This window comes from Martes martes, assembly GCF_963455335.1.
Source record: "Martes martes genome assembly, chromosome: 1".
In the NCBI taxonomy this organism is placed as follows: domain Eukaryota; kingdom Metazoa; phylum Chordata; class Mammalia; order Carnivora; family Mustelidae; genus Martes; species Martes martes.
Window position 1 is genome coordinate 82,273,602 of NC_137888.1, and position 21,476 is coordinate 82,295,077.

The following is a 21,476-nucleotide window of genomic DNA, read 5'->3' on the forward strand; positions in this document are numbered from 1 at the left end:
AGATGTTGAAGTGATTTGGGAATGCTGGACTCTGAGTTTTGACAGCAGTTACATACTCTTAGAGGCTGTCATATTTTTCCTTATCTCTTATTTCTTTATGCAGCAGGAAGTCATTTATGCTAATTTACCTCTATTTGCATATAGGTTATAGAGTTCTGTGGTGCAGCCTGTGCTTAGAACTCCTTTTAAGTGTCTGTTTGGATCAAAGCAGGGCTGTGTGATAGCTGTTGTCTGACACCAAGCTGTGTGGTGTTGTTTTCATTAAACATTTATCACACTTCGAATGTGACAGCAGGCAACTTTGTGCCAGTATAACATGTTTTCATGCAAAATTTATTGAAAAAGACAAGGCTTTGTAAAGAGATCTTGTTGCCTTTCACCAGTGGCGAAGGGTAAATGTTTGGTTCGACAGAAGCATATACCTTTAACACATGTCATTGTAACATGCAAAAGAAGCTTCGTACTGTCAGTTTTGTTAAGCAGGTAAACAAATACATTTTTATATAAATGTGTGCACTAGATTTTTCTTCCTTTTTAAATTAAATATCTTACAATTTCCTTGTGAATTGAATGAATACCGTAACAGTGACCCTTTATGTTGTCGGGTATTTTTTATTGCAGTAAAATTTACCACCCAATTTCCATTGTGTAGGTTTGCCACTAGGTATTAGTTTTGTTCAACAGAAACAATCTATAATTTTTTTCAAAAAGATGAGGTCAAGAAAGGGAGTCTAACATAACAAAAAGAATAATCAGCAGAAGCAGGAGGCGAGGGTTTTAGAAGTTCTCCCCTAGGTCACCACCTTTCTCTTATTCATTATATCAGTACATTTTAATTATCCCAGAGTTTCCCCAGTGGGATTTGACTTGAATTATGCCTGATAGAGCATTAAATGGCATGAATTGTAGGTTCATTCTTTCTTTTTGTGGTTGCCTGGCTGTGAAAAGCCTTGGAATGAGAGAAGGTATTTTTATTTTCATTTTTCATTCCACAGGAGGCTCAGGAATTATAGTTATGTGAAGTTAGTGAGAGTGAAGTAGCCTCATGCTGGATTTATTAGTATGTTTCATCACATTGACTATAAAAAATTTGGTGAGACCCTTAAAAGAGGTATTACAAAAAATTGTGTTAGCATTAATATTCAAGAATAAAAGGAGAGAATAGTGAGTTGTATGTAATGAAAGGAACTTTATCTTTGAAACCGTAACAGAATCCACACAAACTTTCAAATCCTGACTCACTGTGCTTTGGAGCCATTAAAGGATAATTTTTTAAAAAGGTAAAGTCATGACTCATAAAAATACTCATGAACATATGCCAAAGGTTTTATTTAACTCATTAATTAATGAGGGAACCATGAAGATGTTACTACAATAGCCCCAAGGAGAATTCAAAGAGCAGACATGAATTTATGGGACACAAAATTGTTTAATAGAGTCAAAACTGCCTTTTCCACATGCAGGATGGAAATCAGTGACAACTCCACTGGACAAAATCCATTTGCATATCTATGGAAAGTAATCATTTGCATTGCTATCAATTATCTGTAATTTCTGAAATTTAAAAATAGGCAAAGAAAGACAGAAAGGTGGAGATAACTGGAAAGGCACCCTAGACAAGATATCTAGTAATTTTTGACCATCTCAAATCATTTAAATTTTTTCTTGACAGGGCAAGTTATTTTCTTTGAGTCTTAAATATGTTCTGTAAAATGGAGATAATGATAATTGAAAAGCTGTAAATATTAGAAGCAGTATGTGTAAGAAAGCTAATACTATAGGGTAGGATCTCAATAAATGGTATTTTTTAATTAACAACACAAATTTAATCATCGATACTTATGATTACCAGTTTCTCAACTATTATTCTTTTTTCTAACTTTTGAGTCTTTTGAAAGGCTGTTCTCTCAGCCTGAAATACTCTTTTTGTTTTCCTCCACATCTCTTGCTAATTCCATTCATCTTTTGAGGCTCACTCTAGACATCACCTCCTTCATGAGATAGTCTTTGCCCCTCATGAGTATACTAAATAGCCCTGTAGTTAGTGCTCATAATATTTATACCTAATCTGAATAGAGAGCTTTGTAATTTCATAATTTCAAAATTTTGTAATTGCCAGATTGTATATACCTTATCTGTCTTATTCAACACTGGACCATAGTAAGTACTGAGGTATTTGTAGAGATGGTTTTAGAAGTTGTTTCTAGGTAATAAAATCTAGCTTTTAAAGAATTTGAAAATGACAAAAATTGCATTTTTGGTATTAGAAAGATAAGCAACCACTGCATGCCTATTTAAATGTGCATGTGTACCCACACATCTATACATCACCTCCATCAGAGTCTCTAGACTACATTTTTTTTACCAAGTCTACACAATTTTCATTATCTTTTTCTGTACTTTAAATGTTACCAGTTATGTTACAGTAAATACCATTTAGCATCAGTTGCTTAAAAAATTGAATGTCACTTCTAGAATTTATATTTTAAATACTGATTAAAATTCCAGTCATCATTGATGACTCTTCATGCCTGATCTAATTTATTTCAGGATCCTAATTGGTATCACCTACTCTGTTGATTTGGTACATGGTTACAGGGCAAATGACTAGACTGAAGTATACAATTCCACAGAGATCCTTTACTGAAGGCCTTGGTGTTTGCCTTCAGTTAGGTTATGTATGGCTTTGTAAGCTAAAAAACCTGCACTATTGTTAGAGAAATGTAGAGGGAATAAACTTGGAGTATCAGCCAAGTCTTTTCTTCCTAAATAAACAAGCAGTTCCCCTAAAAGCTAAGCTGTTGATTATAAGTACTCATTATAGTTCTAATTTAAACCTCATTGTAAAGCACCTTGAGTGTCCCAGATATGAATGATGCTATTCCAAATAGAAACAGTCTGTTCAATATATATTTTTTTAATCTCGTTTATTCATTTCTCGTAGGCTTTCTTCCCAGTCTATGAGCATTGGAGTGGCATCTCCGAAATAGTTTGGTATAAACCACAGTGTATGCTTGACATATTAGATAAATCTTGGTCAGCACGAGTAGAAAAGCAGAAATTTAACCTCCTTTGATTAAACAGCAAAGATTGGTATAGATACCTGTATGAGGATCTATTTTTGTATCCTAATGTGATATTATAGGACAATTTTTGCAAGGCTAGCTTAACTGTTCTTTATACCCCGGTAAATGGAGTGTGTATAGCCAGTTGATAGGAATAGCCTGTGTCTTTTTGGATGATGTAGTTACGGAGTGCCCTTTTCCACTAAAGCAGAGTAAGTTTTAATACATTCCATTCATCTACGTATTGTTAACATAGCTTAGATTTCAAGATTTTGAAAGTATATTCTGAAATAAAAACTCCAGACGGTGTCATTGGGGTTAACGCTTTTCATTTAGTGCTAAGGATATTGTCCCTAGTTTTTGAGATTGCATATATAACTATAGGAAGATTGGAATCAATCTCAAAGATTGGACCTTGTGGGTATAAACACAAAGCACTTTCTAAATGCTATTACATATGTGATGATCACTAACACAGCAAGTGCAGTTTGGGAAATATAACAATGACTGCTGCTGTTTTAATTCTTTTTGAACTCTTAGAGCAGGTTTTGAAATGGCAGCCTTTGGCCTCTGTGGATATGCCAGCCTGTGACAGGCCACCTGGAAGTTGATCACAAAATCAGTTTGGTTGTAATGTTGCAGTCTTAACTTCTTTTTCTTGAGAAAGATAAAGGATGCCATTCCACATTAGAAAAAGAAACTGGTAGATACCAAATTTTGAAAAGTAATGTCTTTGGAATAAGCCAGAGTTAAAACTTGTATTGTGACTACTTAGAAATTAAACCCACTCAACCACAAGAATGAAAGATAAAAGTAGAAGGAAAATGTTTATATCTTTCAAAGCTATGTAGACAAATAAGAGTAGTGCTTTTGTATATACACCCATATACAATCGCTCAAATTGATAAGTAACTATTTGATTATTTACTCTTTAAATGAAGATCTTTATATGTTATCCATCCATCAGTAGTTTTAGGTCCAGTAAATTTGCAGCTGCAAAGTTAATTTAAAAAGTTGTCCTGGCTTGGGGCGCCTGGGTGGCTCAGTGGGTTAAAGCCTCTGCCTTCGGCTCAGGTCATGATCTCAGGGTCCTGGGATCGAGCCCCACATCGGGCTCTCTGCTCCGCGGGAAGCCTGCTTCCTCCTCTCTCTCTGCCTGCCTCTCTGCCTACTTGTGTTCTCTGTCTGTCAAATAAATAAAATCTTAAAAAAAAAAAAAAAAAAAAAAAAAAAAAAAAAAAAAAAAAGTTGTCCTGGCTTAACCTAAGCCCAAGGAATTATACTGATATTGTATCACAAGATGTGTATTTCTGAGTTAAAAAGTAGTATCTGCTTAAAGTATTTACCATTGATACTATTTTTAGAATTTTCAAATGTCTTTTTTCTATATTAGGTTTTTCTTTAAGTAGATATTTGAGATATAATTTACATCCAGTAAAATTCACTTCTTAGGTATGTAGTTCTATGAGTTTCGACAGTCACACAGCAGTTATATATCACAATCAAGATACAGAGTATTTCCGTCACCCTAAAACGTTTCCCTGTGTTCTGTGTGCAGTCTTCTTCCTCCACTCCCACCCCTTGTCAAATTGAAAAGTTTTACCTTTTCTTAATATTATGTAAATGGAATCATACAGTATGTAGCCTTTTGTTTCTGACTTCTCTTACTTACCACAATGTTTTGGGGATACATTTAGGCTGGTCATGTATCAGTTTATTCCTTTATAATGCTAAGTAGTATTCCATTTTATGGATTTATCACAAATTATCCATTTACCAGTTGAAGAGTTAGAGATTATATTTTTATTTTTATGCCATAAAACACTTTGTGTAATTTTAGTGTTATTTTGTCCATAATTCTTATTATTGTCTTCCATTAATTCTTACTGTTCTTTTAATTCTTAATTTTTTAGATTTTTATTTCTTTAAGTTTAATGTGATACTTGTTTTCGGCCACTCATTTGTTTTGAATTTTTCTCCTTTTCTAAAATATTCATCTAAGGTTATGAATTTTCTTTAGAGTATGTCCCATATTTTATTATCATTTACTTCTGAATTTCCAATTTCCATTGCAACATCTCCTTTGACTTAAATGCTATTTAAGAGTATTTTCTGAGTTTCCAAACATACAGAGATTTTCTAATTATCTTGGTTATACTTAATTTTATTTTCAAAGTTGGATATAGTAAGAATTGACTTTTTTTCGTGGACAGTGTGTTAATTTTAACATGTGGATAGGTTCATGTAACTACCACCACAGTCAAGATTAAGAACAGTTCCATCACCCTTCAAAAAGCCCTTGTGTTATCCCTTTGAATTTATACTATTTGCCCATTGCTAGCACTGGGTAACCACTGTTTAAAGGTTTATTTTTTTTGCAAATGTTATATGAATGAATCGTATAGCATGTACCTCTGAGAATGGCTCCCTTCCCTTAGCATAATGCATTTGAGATTTGTTCAAGTTGTAGTAAGCTCAACAGTTTCATTTGTTTTTATTGCAGAGTAGTATTCCATTGTGTCAGCATTTATTCTTTTCACTTGTTGAAGGAAATTTGGTGGTTATGAATAGAGCTTCTATAAACATTTGTGTATAGGACTTCCTGGGAACATAAGTTTTCATTTCTCTCAGTAAACAGCTAGGTGAACGACTTCTATAAAATATGATAACTGTACATTAATCTTTGTATGAAACTGCTAAACTTATTCCAGTGGTTGTACTATTGTGCATTCTTACCAGCAGTGTGTAAGAGTTTCAGTTGCTCCACATTCTTATCAGCACTGAACATTTTAAATACTATTTACTTTAGCCTTTCATATAGGTGTATAGTGGTGTCTCATCATAATTTTTTTAAGATTTTATTTATTTATTAGAGAGAGAGCGCGAGCATGAGCGGGGGAGGGGAAGGACAGAGGGAGAGGGAGAAGCAGACTCCCTGCTGAGCAGGGAGCCCAATGTGGGTCTTGGTCCCAGGACCCTGAAATCATCACCTGAACCAAAGGCAGACGCTTAACTGACTGAGCCACACCGAGGCATTCCTCATCATGGTTTTGATCTGAATTTCCCTAATGCTAATAATTAATAATTAATGTTGAACATATTTTCATGTACTTTACTTGCAATCCATATATCTGTTCAACTCTTTTGCCCATTTTTAAATTATATTGTGTTTTCTTACTGGTGAGTTTTGAAAGATTTTTATTATATTCTGCATGGAGTCCTTTGTTGACTGTGATTTGAAAGTGTGATACTGAGCATCTTTTCATGTGTTTATTGGTCATACTTCTTCTGTGAAGTATCTCTTCAAATCATTTATTCACTTTTTAAAAATTCATAAATTATAAGAGATTCTTATTTATTTTAAGAACTTGCACTCAGACTTGTATATTTTGAGAACTTGCACTTGCCTGATATGTACTGTGAATGTTTTTTACTACTTTGTGGCTTGTGTTTTCATTTTCTTTTAGTGTCATTTGCAGGCAAAATGTTTTCATTTTGATGAAGACCATTTTATTGATTATGTCTTTAATGCACCATGTATTTCATGGACTATCTAAAAATTATTTGGTTAACCTCAGGTCATGAAGATTTTCTCTAAAATGTTTTATAGTTTTACATTTCACAGTTAGATCTGTAATCTATTTTGAGGGTTTTGTGTTTTTGTATACTGTGGGAGGTTTAAATTGACTGTTGTTTTGGGGGAAGGTGCATATGGATGTTCAAATGTTGAGTTGTTCAAACACAATTTGTTGAAAAGACTGTAATTTATTAAATTGCCTTTGCACTTCTGTCAAAAATCAATTGGTCATATTTGTTTGGGTCTATTGCTGGGTTCTCCATTTTGTTTTAGTCATCTATTTGCTTATTCCTTTGCCAATATCATATTGTATTATTTACTGTAGCTTTTTTAAAAAAATGTTTTTATTTATTTGTTTGTTTGTTTATTTATCAGAGAGAGAGAGAGAGAGAGAGAGAGGGCACAAGCAGGCAGAATGGCAGGCAGAGGCAGAGAGAGAAGCAGGCTCCCTGCTGAGCAAGGAGCTAGATGCGGGGCTCCACCCCAGGACTCTGGGATCATGACCTGAGCCGAAGGCAGTGGCTTCACCGACTGAGCCACATAGGCATCCCCACTGTAGCTTTATAGTAAGTCTTAAAATCAGTTGCTTTGGTTCTCCAATCTTACTCTTTTTTAAAAACTTTTTTGACTGTTCTAGGTCCTTTGCTTTTCAATATAAATTTTAATGTAAGTTTGGCCATATGTACAAAATATCATATCTGACTATATGTACAAAAATTATCTTGATTGGAATTATATTAAATATATATATCAACTAGGGAAGAATTGAAATGAAAATGATTTTAATTTATCAGTTTTTTTAAGTTTTTAGCATATAGATTTTGTACATATTTTGTTAGATTTATGCCTAAGTATTTTCATTTTGGGGGAGCTATTTTATTTATTTTAAAATTCAATTAATTAAGATATAATGTATTATTTGTTTCAAGGGTACAGGTCTGTGATTCATCAGTCTTACATAACAGCCAGTGCTCATTACAAAACATGGGGGGAGCTATTTTTAATGATACTTTTAAAATTTCAATTTCTAATTGTTAACTGCTAATATATAAAAATGTAATATAAATAATTGAAGTATAATTTGTGTGTATTTGTGTCTGGGTGCACGTATGTCTGCATGCATTGACTTTGTAGTCTGTGACATTGCTAAATGTACTTATTATCTGTAGGAGTTATTGTGGTAGATTCCTTAGGACTTTTACATACACAGTTTTATTTCTTTCTTTCCAAATTGTGTATTTTAATTTATTTTTCTTGCCCTTTGCACTGAGTATGACTTGCAGTTCTGCTTTCAATAGGAATGATGGGCAAGGACATTTGAGGGGGGAAATAGTCAAATTTTTATCATGAACGAAGATTTTAGCTGTAGATTTTTTCTTGATATCTTCTATTATGCTGAAAATGTTTTCTTCTATTCTTACTTTACAGAATTTTGTTTCTTGTAGTGGATGCTGAATTTTGTCAAATGCCTTTCCAGTATTGACACTGTCATGTGTTATTTTTTCTTCTTTAGACTGTTAATACAATAGATTACACTGATTTACTTTTGAACATTGAACCAGTTTTGCATTCCTGAGATCAATCTCATTTGGTTGTGGTGTATACTTTTTATATATAGCTGGTTTCAGTTTGCTGATACTCTGTTGAGGATTTTTATGTCTATTCATAAGGGATATTGCCCTCTAAGGGTTTTGTTACCAGGTTAATGCTTGTCTCATACAATAAAATGATGACTGTTCCAGAGAACCTGGCTGGCTCAGTTGGTAGAACATGCAACTCAATCTCAGGATCATGGGCTGGAGTTGCATGTTGGACATAGACATTACTTTTAAAAAAATGAATAAAAAATATTCCCTCGGGGCACCTGGGTGGCTCAGTGGGTTAAGCCTCTGCCTTTGGCTCAGTTCATGATCTCAGGGTCCTGGGATGGAGCCCCACATCAGGCTCTCTGCTCAGCAGGGAGCCTGGTTCCCCCTCTCTTTCTCTGCCTGTCTCTGCCTACTTGTGATCTCCCTCTTTGTCAAATAAATAAACAAAATCCTTTAAAAAATATTCCCTCTTATTCTGGAAGAGATTGTATAGAATTAATATTTCTTTTTAAAATATTAGGTAGATGATATGAGGAATTTGAGAGGTAAAGTGGGAGGCTTGGGGGGTAGGGAAGGATAAAATGAAACAAAAAGGAATTGGGAGGGAGACAAACCATAAGAGACTCTTAATCTCACAAAACAAACTGAGGGTTGCCAGGGGGAGGGGCGGGAGGGAGAGGGTGGTTGGGTTATGGACATTGAGGAGGATATGTGCTATGATGATTGCTGTGAAATGCGTAAGCCTGACGATTCACAGACCTGTACCCCTGGAGCAAATAATACATTATATGTTAATAATATAAATAAATAACTATGGTGAGAGCTGTGAAGTGTGTAAACCTGGCGATTCACAGACCCCTGGGGCTAATAATACATTATATGTTAATAAAAAAATAAAAATTTTTTTAAAAATTAAAAATATAATATAAATAAAATAAACTATTAGGTAGAATTCTCCAGTCAAACCACCTTAGTCTGGAGCCCTCTTTTTTGGGAAGTTTCTGATTATGAATTCCATTCCTTTAATAGTTACTGCTTTTTATATAGTTATTCCAAGTATCTATTTCATGTTGGATGAATTTTGGTCATTCTGGCTATCAGGGAATTGGTTTATTGCATCTGGATTGTTGAGTTTATATGCATAGCATTGTTTTGAGTACCCTTTTAATATCCCTTTAATGTTTGTATGATCTGAAATGATAACTCCTTTTTCATATTTTGATTTTCCTTGTAAATATTGCTAGACTTTTCTTTTGCATGTTTTTTCTATTGATTTCTGAGTCTTTTATATTGATTCCTGTTCTTTATTATTTCTTACTTTGAATTTATTTTGGGCTTATTTATATAGTTTCTTAAGGTGAGCTCAGATTATTGATTTGAGATCTTCCTTTCCAATATAAAAATGCTTATATTTTAAAGAGTAGATTTATACCATTATGTGCACTAGTATAAATTTCCTTCTAAATACTACTTGCACTGCATCTCATAATTTCTCATATGTTGTATTTTCTTATCTTCATATGTTCTGCATTTCTCAGTTCTAAATATTTTCTAATTTCCATCGTGACTTCCTGTTTTAACCTAAGGATTATTTTTTTTTATAATTTTTTTTAATTTTTTTATAAACATATAATGTATTATTAGCCCCAGGGGTACAGGTCTGTGAATTGCCAGGTTTACACACTTCAGAGCACTCACCATAGCACATACCCTCCCCAATGTCCATAACCCCACCACCCTCTCCCGACCCCGCTCTCCCCTGCAACTCTCAGTTTGTTTTGTGAGATTGAGTCTCTTATGGTTTGTCTCCCTCCCGATTCCATCTTGTTTCATTTATTCTTTTCCTACCCCCAAAGCCCCCACATTGCATCTCCACTTCCTCATATCAGGGAGATCATATGATAGTTGTCTTTCTCTGATTGACTTATTTCACTAAGCTTAATACCCTCTAGTTCCATCCACATCATTGCAAATGGCAAGATTTCATTTCTTTTGATAGCTGCATAGTATTCCATTGTATATATATACACCTCTTCTTTATCCATTCATCTGTTGATGGACATCTAGGTTCTTTCCATAGTTTGGCTATTGTGGATATTGCTGCTATAAACATTCGGGTGTGCATGTCCCTTCAGATCACTACATTTGTATCTTTAGGGTAAATACCCAGTAGTGCAATTGCTGGGTCGCAGGGTAGCTCTATTTTCAACTTTGAGAAACCTCTATGCTGTTTTCCAGAGTGGTTGCAGCAGCTTGCATTCCCCTCAACAGTGTAGGAGGGTTCCCCTTTCTCCGCATCCTCGCCAGCATCTGTCATTTCCTGACTTGTTAATTTTAGCCATTCTGACTCGTGTGAGGTGGTATCTCATTGTGGTTTTGACTTGCATTTCCCTGATGACGAGTGATGTGGAGCACTGGATGTCTTCTTTGCAGAAATGTCTGTTCATGTCCTCTGCCCATTTCTTGATTGGATTATTTGTTCTTTGGGTGTTGAGTTTGATAAGCTCTTTATAGATTTTGGATACTAGCCCTGAGGATTATTTAGATGTGAGATTTGTAATTTATAATTATTTAGAGATTTCACTGTATTTTTCTGGTATTGATTTCTGGTTTCATTCCATTATGATCACAGGACACACTTTGTATGATTTTAATTCTTTGTTTTCTGAGTCAGGAAATACTCTATTTTGGTGACTGTTTCATGTGAATTTTTCTTTTGTTGGGTCATATACTGTATAAATATTAATTAACTTCTGTTGGTTGACGGTGTTACTCTGTTCCTGTCTTTGTTATTTTCCATCTTTTTACGTTGCTTACTAAGAGGTAAGTGTAGACGTCTACAACTATAGGACTTCTAGGAAAGATGGCAGAGTAGGAGGAACCTAACCTCACCTACATCCACTGATATAACTAGATAACACTCACATCAGTGTACATAACTGAGGAAATCATCTGAGGAGTGGTAGAACAAACTCCCCAAGTAACTATAGAGAAGAGCCCAAACTGAAGAGGTTAGGAAGGATGGAGACAGGATCAGGAGCTAAACTGACATTGGGTCTGTCTGCGGGAGTGGGGGACATGGTGGGCGTGGAGAGAGAGCCTTCACACTGGGGAGCTTGAGCAGGAAAGAAAAGTCCTCATAGAAAAGTCCTCATTGGCTTTGAAAAGCAGAGGGGCTGAATTTTGTGAGTTTTTACAATCAGTGGGACTTAAAATCTGGAATTTTAAAAATCAGTGGGCTTTGCTGTAGGTGGGCTAGGAAAGTTAGAGGAAACTGAATCTCCACCCTTAAAGATCCAGCACTACAACCAGTCAGCAGAGATAAAGCACAGAAGCAGAAGTTTGGGGCATAAAGGAGGGAGAGTAGTTTACTGATGATCAGCATGTCCAGAGAAGCAGAGAAACCTGGGGTAGATTTTACCAGGAATAAAGGAGTTGGCAGGCACCATTTCCCTCCTCCACCTCTGCACCATAAGTAGTTGGCCACCTGCCAGAACCAGTGTAGCACCTACGTTCACTACCTAATTTGCTAACAGTACTGCCCCACCCCCATTGACGCCCCCTGCACATTATGGATCTGCCCCCTTAAAGATACTGTTGACCAGAACCCGTCCAGGATGGTGCTGTAGGTCTTGCAGTGTGTAAGCTAGACACAGAAGCACCACTCCAGGGATGCCTGGGTGGCTCAGTGGGTTAAAGCCTCTGCCTTCGGCTCAGGTCATGATCCCAGGGTCCTGGGATTGAGCCCCGCATCGGGTTCTCTGCTCGGCAGGGAGCCTGCTTCCTCCTCTCTCTCTGCCTGCCTCTCTGCCTACTTGTGATCTCTGTCTGCCAAAGAAATAAATAAATAAAACCTTAAAAAAAAAAAAAAAAGGCACCACTCCAGAGTAACTCCTGCCCCAGGGAGAGGGAAAGATGAGTAGTCAGATTTTGGCCCTAGCAGTGGGCTGACCTGATTGCAGGTCCCTGCCCACCAATGAAACCTTCTCAGGGGACAACATTGGGAAAGCACCCTGCAGTTTGGTGCTGCTGTATCAATGGTGAGCCCAGTCTGACTCAACTCAAGCCCAAGACATCTCCAGACTGGCCTACTAACACCAGAGTGGCCAAACATAGTCTCCAACAGACAAGGAGAGCCACTGCAGACAGCTGGACTAAAGGAAAAAGCAGCTCAGTTACAAAAGCAGGACATATGCAACATACATACAAAACACCCTGAAGTGCCAGGTTCCAGTGAATATGGAATAGGGCACTACAGGGCACTACAGAACCTCTTCTACATAAGGCCATTACTTTCAAGATCAGGAGATGTAGCTCACTTTCCTAACACACAGAAATAGACACAAAGAGTTAGACAAAATGAAGAGACAGAGGAATGTATGTCCCAAATGAAAGAACAGGACAAAGTCACAGCAAGAGATCTAAGTGAAATGGAAAAAGTAATGTCCCTGATAGAAAATTTAAAGTAATGGCATAAAGGTACTCACTGGACTTGAGAAAAGTTTGGAGGACATCAGTGAAACTCTTAACAAAGAGATAAAGAACCAATCAGAGATGAAGAACACAATAAATGAAATTAAAAATACACTAAACATAGTAAGTAATAGGCTAGAGGAAGCAGAAGAATGAATAAGCAACTTGAAGAACAAAGTAATAGAAAGTAATCAAGCTGAGCGGGTGAGAGAGAAAGAAAGTTATGCAGAATGAGAATAAACTTAGGGTATTCAGTGACACTATCAAGTATAATAACATTTGCATTATAGGGACCCCAGACAGATGGAGAGAGAAAAGGGGGTAAAAAATTTATTTGAAGAAATAATAGCTGACAACTTCTAAACCTGGGGAAGGAAACAAATCCAGATCCAGGGAGCACCAAGATAATCTCAACAAAATTAACCCAAGAAGATCCACACCAAGACACATAATAATTAAAATGGCGGGCGCTTGGATGGCTCAGTGGGTTAAAGCCTCTGCCTTCGGCTCAGGTCACGATCTCAGGGTCCTGGGATCGAGCCCCGCATCGGGCTCTCTGCTCCGCAGGGAGCCTGCTTCCTCCTCTCTCTCTGCCTGCCTCTCTGCCTACTTCTAATCTCTGCCTGTCAAATAAATAAATAAAGTCTTCAAAAAAATAATAATTAAAATGGCAATAAGTGATAAAGAGAAAATTTTTAAAACAGTGAAAGAAAAGAAAGCAGTTATATACAAGAGAAACCCCATTAGAATCTCAGCTGATATTTCAGCAGAAACTTTGCAGGCCAAAATGGAGTAATGTGATGTATTCAAAGTGCTAAAAGAAATAAAAAATCTGTAGCCAAGAATACCCTAGGTAGCAAGGCTCTCATTCAGAATAGAAGGGGGAGAGGAATAAGGAATTTCAAGGCAACAAAAAGAGAAAGGAATTCATCATCACTAAACCAGCCCTACAAGAAATGTTAAAGATGACTCTCTGAGTGGAAAGGAAAGACCATGAGTAAGAGTAAAAGAATAGGGGAGGACAGAAGTAGTAGAAATAAGTACATTTGTAAAAATTAGTCAGGGAACTCACACACACATACAAAGGAATGGTAAAGTATATGTAAATGGTAAAGTATATGTAAAATGTGGGGATGAGAGGAGTAAAGAATGGGTTCAAACAATGGGTTCAAGCAACTGTGAACTTAATATGAACTGCTATATGCAAAAGATGTTATATACAAACCTAATATTAACCACAAATCAAAACCAGTAATAGATATGCAAAAATAAAGAAAAAATAATCCACGTATATCACCAAAAAACCCCAGCAAACCATGAGAAGAAAGCCAGAGAAGAAAGACACAGAGAACTACAAAGACAACTACAAAACAAGTAACAAATGTTAATAACTATATACCTATCAATAGTTATGAATGTAAATGGACTAAATGCTCTAATGAAAAGACATAGGGTGACAGAATGGATAAAAAAATAAGACACATTTATGTTACACCTACAAAGGACACATTTCAGACCTAAAGACACAGGTAGATTGAAAGTGAAGGGATGGAGAAGCATTTACCATGCAAATGGATGTGAAAAGAAAGCTGGCATAGCAGTACTTATATTGGACAAAATAGACTCTAAAACAAAGATTGTAACAAGACAAAGAAGGGCGTTATGTAATCATAAAGGGACCAATCCAGCAAGAATATAAAAAATTGTATTTTTGCATCCAACATGGGAGCACTTAAGTATATAAATCAGTTAATAACAAGCATAAAGGAAGTAATTGATAGTAATGCAATAATAGTTGGGGACCATAACACCCCACATAAACCAATGGACAGATCATTTAAGCAGAAAATCGACAAGAAAACAGTGACTTTGAATGACACGTTGGACCAGAGGGATCTAACAGATGTATTTAGAACATTCCATCTTAAAGTAGCAGAATACACATTGTTTTCAAGTGCATGTGGAACCTTCTCCAGAATTGATCACATATTAATCCACAGAACAAGTATAAACAAGTTCAAAAAGATGGAAATCATACCATGCATCTCTTCTGATCATAGTGCTGTGAAACTAGAAATTAACCACACACACACACAAATCTGGAAAGAACATAATTACATGGAGATTAAATAATAAGCTACTAAACAATGAATGGGTCAACCAAGAAATTAGGAAATTAAAAAGTACATGAAGACAAATGAAAACAAAAACATAGCAGGCCAAAATCCTTGGGATGCAGCAAAAGCTGTTCTAAGAGGAAAGATTGTAGCAATAAAGACCTAACTCAAGCAAGGAAACATCTCAAATAACCCACTCTTACACCTAACAGAGCTAGAAAAAGAACAAACAAAACCTCAAACCAGTAGAAGGAAGAAAGTAATAAAGATTTGTGCAGGAATAAATGAAATAAGAACTTTAAAAAACCCCACAAAACAACAACAACAACAAAACAGTAGAAGAGATCAATGAAGCCAGGAGCTGATTCTTTGAAATGATCAACAAAATTCATTTTTGATAATTTTGACTCATAGAAAGAGAAGGCTGGGGACTCAAAACTGGAAATGAGAGGAGAAATAACAACTGACACCAGAAAAATACAAAGGATTATAAGAGAATATTTTGAAAAATTTTATGTTAACAAATTAAACAACTGAGAAGAAATGGATAAATGGAGAAACATATAACCCCCTAAAACTGAATTAGATAGAAATAGAAAATTTGAATAAAGTGATTACCAGTAATGAAATTGAATCAGTAACCAGAAAACTCCCAAAAAACAGAAGTCCAGGACCAGGTGGCTTCACTGGTAAATTCTACCAAACATTTAAAGAGGAGTTAATTTCTATTCTTCTCAAACTGTTTCAAAAATAGAAGAGGAGGGAAAACTTCCAAATTCATTCTATGAAGTCAGCATGATACTGATATCAAAACCATATAAAGACACCAAAAAAAAAAAAAAAGAACTAGAGGCAAATATCTCTCATGAACATAGGTACAAAAATCCTCAATAAGATACTAATAGACTGAATACAACAATACATTAAAAAATCATTCACCACGATCAAATGGGATTTATTCTTGGGATGCAAGGGTAGTTGAATATTCACAAATCAATGTGAAACATCACATCAAAAACAAAGGGTAAAAAGCATACAGTCATTTCAGTAGATGCAGAAAAAGCATTTGTCAAAGTATAGCATCCATTCATAATAAAAACCCTCAAAAATGTAGTTTAGAGGGAGCATACTTAAACATGATAAAAGTTGTATGTGAGGAATTCAGAGCTAACCTCATACGCAAATGTAAAAAAAAAACCTGAGAGCTCTCCCCTAAGATAAGACAAGGATTTCCTTCCTTACCAGGTTTACTAAACATATTACTGGCAGTCTACAGCAAGCAGACAACAACAACAACAAGAAAAGTCATCCAAATTGGTAAGGAAGAAGCAAAACTTTCACTATTAGCAGGTCACGTGATACTGTATATGGAAAACCCTAACGAGTCCACCAAAAAAACTACTAAAATTGATAAATGAATTCACTATGGTTGCAGAATAGAAAATCAGTGTACAGAAATCTGTTGCATTTGTATGCATTAATAATTAAGCAGGGGAAAGAGAAATTAAGACAGTCCCGTTTATAGTTGCATCAAAAACAATAAGATACCTAGGAATAAACTCAGCCATGGAGGTGAAAGACTTGTGGTCTGAAACTATAAAGCACTAATGAAAGAAATTGAAGATAACAGAAAGAAACGGAAAGATATTCCATGCTCATGAATTGTAAGAACACATTTTGTTAAAACGTCCCTATTACCCAGAACAACCTACAGACTTAGTATAATCCCTATCAAATTACCAGCAGCATTTTTCATTGAATTAAACACACAGTTCTTAAATTGGTATGGAACCACAGAAGATCCTGAATAACCAAAGCAATGTTGACAAAGAGGAACAAAACTGGAGGTATTATAATACCAGATTTTAAGTGACACTACAAAGCTGTAGAAATCCAAACAGTATGGTACTCACAGAAAGACACATAGATCAGTGGAACAGGGTAGAAAGCCTACAAACGAACCCACAATTATATGGTCTATTAATCTGCAACAAAGGAAGCACAAATATGCAGTAGGAAAAAGGCAATCTCTTTAATAAATGGCATTGGGAAAAGTGGATGGCTACAGGCAAAAGAATTTAACTGGACCACTTTCTTACACCATATACAAAAATAAACTCAGAATGGATTAAGGACCATATGAGAAATGAAACCATAAACTGTGAGACATGAAATCATAAAAATCCTAGAAGAACACACAGGCAATAATTTCTCTGACATTGGACATAACATCTTTCTAGATTTGTCTTCTGAGGCAAGGGAAGCAAAAGCAAAAATTAACTATTGGCTTTACTTCAGAATAAAAACCTTCTGGACAGCAAAGGAAACAACAAAATGAAGAGACAGACTACTGAATGGAGAAGATACTTGCAAATGACATATCTGATAAGTGGTTAGTATTCAAAATATATAAAGAACTTACACAACTCAACACCAGAAAGCTAATAATCCAGTTAAAAAATGGGCAGACAATATCAACAGACATTTCTCCAACAAAGATATACAGATGGCCAACAGAAACATGAAAAGGTGCTCAACATCACTGATCATCAGGGAAGTACAAGTCAAAACTACAGTGAAATAATCACCTCATACCTGTCAGAATGGCTTTATAATAACACAAGAAACAACAAGTGTTGGTGAGGATGTGGAGAAAAGGAACTCTTCTGTATTAGTAGGGGAACTGCAAACTGGTTCAGCCACAGTGAAACGGAGGATAGAGGTTCCTCAAAAAATTAAAAATAGAACAACCCTATGATCCTGTAATTGCACTATTGGTTATTTACCCAAAGAACACAAAAACACTAATTCAAAAGGATACATGCACTCTTTTATTTACTACAGCATTATTTACAATAGCCAAATTACTGAAGCAGTCCAGGTGTCCATCGATGGATGAATGGATAAAGAAGTGGCATACATACACACACACACACACACACACACACACACACACACACACACTTTGCAAGAGCATGGGTAGAGCTGTATAATAAAATGCTAAGCAAAATAAGTAGTCAGAGAAAGACAAATACCAAGTGATTCCACTCATATATGGAATTTAAGAAACAGACCAAGGAAAAAATATACAAACCAAAAAAGAGAATCTTAACTATATTCAATAAGCAGGTGGCTATCAGAGGGGAGATAGGTGAAATATGTGAAGGGAATTAAGAGTACCCTTATCATGATGAGCTCTGAGTAATGTATAGAATTGTTGAATCACTATATTGTACACCTGAAACTACATATAACACTCTGTTAACTATACTGGAATTGAAAGAAGATGTCTGCATACAAGTGGACCCATATAGTTCAAATCCATGTTATTCCAAGGTCACCTGTAATTGCATATTAGTTGGTCATAAAAAAAGAATAAAGTACTGTTACATGCTACAATATGGATGAAATTGAGGTGATTAGCACACAACATGAATATAGTATAAACCAGTGAATTGTATACCGTAAAAGGATGAACTTTAAGATATGTAAATTATATCTCAGTTAAAGCTGCTGTTTAGAAGGGAAGTTTCCCTTAAATTAAAATTAATTAAATTAATTATTTGAATTAAATTCAAATAATTTTGAATTTGTCTGTTTTTTCTTTCAGTATTTGCTATGTGTATTTTTTTTTAAGATTTTATTTATTTATTTGACAGAGAGAGATCACAAGTAGGCAGAGAGGCAGGCAGAGAGAGAGAGAGGAGGAAGCAGGCTCCCTGCCAAGCAGAGAGCCAGATACGGAACTTGATTCCAGGACCCTGAGATCATGACCTGAGCCGAAAGCAGAGGCTTAACCCACAGAGCCACCCAGGCTTCCTGCTATGTGAATTTTTGAGTTCTTTTGTTAGGTGTCTATACATTTAAGATTGTTAAATCTTTTTGGCGAATTGACTCTTTAATGATTATATGGTGTTGCGCTTTGTTCTTGACTATTATTGCTCTGCAGTGGACATTGTCCAATATTGAACATAGCTAAGGCAGATATCCATTATCTTTGAAATGAATTTCTTGCACATAGATAGAACTTTTTTTTCCTGGTCCTGCAGAGTATTTTGAAGTATAGTGAAGTATATTTGAAGTATATTGAAGTATAATTGAGATACAACCTTATGTTAGTTTCAGTTAGAACATCATAATTTTTCCTTTGTGTACATTGTGAAATGATTACCATATTGTCTGTTCACCCTTTGTCACCATACAAATTCCCATTTTTTTCATGTGAGGCAGACTTAAGATTTAGTGTCTTAGCAACATTCAAATTTGTAATAAAGTATTTTTGACTATAGTCCCCATGCTGTACATTACATCCCCATGACTTACGTGTTTTACATGTGGAAATTTGTATCTCTTGATCTTTACCCATTTTGCCCATTCCCAATCTCCTTCCTCTCTGATAAGCACCAACCTGTTCTCTGTATCTGTGAGTTTTGCTTTGTTTGCTTATTTTCCTTTTTAGATTCCATTTATAAGTGAAATCATATGGTATTTGTCTTTCTCTGAGTTATTTTACTTAGCAAAATACTCTTGAGATCCACCTGTGCTGTAGCAAATGGCAAGATTTCACTCTTTTTTAAAGCTGAGTAGTATTCCTTATACACACACAAATACACATTATCTTTATTCAGATATTCTCCATATGTTGGCTATTGTAAATTAATGTTGTAATGAACATAAGGGTGCATATATCTATTTGAATCATTGTTTTCATTTTCTTGAGATAAATTTGCAGGAATGAAATTGCTGGATTATATGGTTATTTTCTTTCTTTCTTATTTATTTATTTAGAGAGTTTGGGGGTTGCAGAGGGAGAGGAAGAGAGAATCCTAGGCAGGTTTCATGGTGAGCTTGAAACCTAATATGGGACTCAGTCTCATGACCCTGAGCTCACGAGCTGAGCTGAAATCAAGAGTTGTATACTTTACTGACTGAGCGACCCAGTTGCCCGGATGGTTCTATTTTTTATTTTTTTAGGAACCTCTGCACTATTTTCCATAGTGGCTACACAATTTTACATTCTCACCAAGACTGTACAAGGGTTCTCTTTTCTCTGCTTCCTCACCAATCCTTGTTATTTTTTGTTTTTTATATAATAGTCATTTTGATAGTTGGGAGGTGATGTCTTATTTTGCATTTGCATTTCCCTGATGATTAATGATGCTGAGCATCTTTTCATGTGCATGTTGGCCATCATGTGTCTTCTTTGGAAAAAGAATCCCCAGCCAGTTTTTCTAATCAGATTTTTTTTATTGAGTTGTATGAATTCTTTGTATATTTTTAGATTAACCCCTTGTTAGATACATATGTGATTGCAAATATCTTCGCCCATTCAGTAGGTCCCCTTTTTATTTTTGCCGTTGGTTTTCTTTGCTGTGCATATGTAGTTCCATTTGTTTGTTGTTGCTTTTCTGGAGTTAGATCATTGTTTCTGGAGTTAGATCTAAAAATATATCATTAAATGAATCTCAAGAGTTTACCACCATTTGTGATTTCTTCTAGAAATTTTATGATGCCAAGTCTTACATTCAAGTCTTTATTCCATTTTGAGTTAATTTTTGTGTGTGGTATAAGATAGTGGTCCAGTTTCACTGTTTTGTATGTGACTGTCCAATTTTTTCAGCACCATTTATTGAAGGGACTGTCTTTTCCACATTGTATATTCTTTCTTCCTTTGTTATAAAAATAATTGAACATATATGTATGGGTTTATTTCTGGAGTCTCTATTCTGTTCCACTGATACATGTATTTGTTTTGTTTTGTTTGGGTTTTTTGCCAATATCATACTGTTTTGATTACTATAGCTTCGTAGTATAGTTTGAAATCAAGTTGCTTGATGCCTTCAGCTTTGGCTCAGGACTGCTTTGGCTACTAGGGATCTTTTGTGTTTCCATACTAATTTTTGGATTGTTCATTTTATTTCTGTGAAAAATGTTATTGGCATTTTGATTATATTGAATCTGTACCTTATTTTGTGTAATATGGACCTTTTAACATTAGAAATTCTTCCAGTCTATGAGGCACAGAATATCTTTCTATTTGTTTGTCTCATCTTCAGTTTTTACAGTTTTCTGTGTCCAGATCATTTCCTTGTTAAATTTTTGCTAAGTTTTCTTTTTCATGCTGTTCTAAAGAAGATTGTTTTCTTTATTTCTCTTTCTGATAGTTCAATGTTAGTTTGTAAAAACATAACAGATTTTTGCATATAGATTTTGTATCCTGCAACTTTAGTGTGTTCATTTACTAGTTCTAAGAGCTTTTTGGTGGAGTTTTAGGGTTTTCTATACATCATGTTGTTCAGAAACAGTAATAATTTTACTTTCTTTCCTTCTAATTTGGATGCTATTTATTGCTTTTTCCTGCCTAATTGCTAGAATTTTCAATACTGTATTGAATAAAGTGGCAAGAGTGGGCGTCCTTTTCTTGTTCCTAATCTAAAGGGAAAAGTTTTCAGCATTTGTCCATTGAGTATGATGTTAGCTGTGGGTTTGTCATATATGGCTTTTGTTATGTTGTAGTATTATGTTCTGTCTCTATCCACTTTGTTGAGTCTTTTTATCAGAAATAAAAGTTGAATTTTGTCCAATGCTTATTCTGCATCTATTGAGATGATCAGGTGATCTTATTCTTCATTTTGTCAATATATTTGTATAACAG

At 35.2% G+C, this 21,476-nt stretch overlaps 1 protein-coding gene across 2 annotated transcripts in view; it reads left to right on the plus strand.

Annotated features, from left to right (window-relative positions):
• Positions 1-21,476, plus strand: part of RSRC1 (arginine and serine rich coiled-coil 1) — a 449,299-nt gene that overhangs the window by 115,614 nt on the left and 312,209 nt on the right. The window lies entirely within an intron of this gene.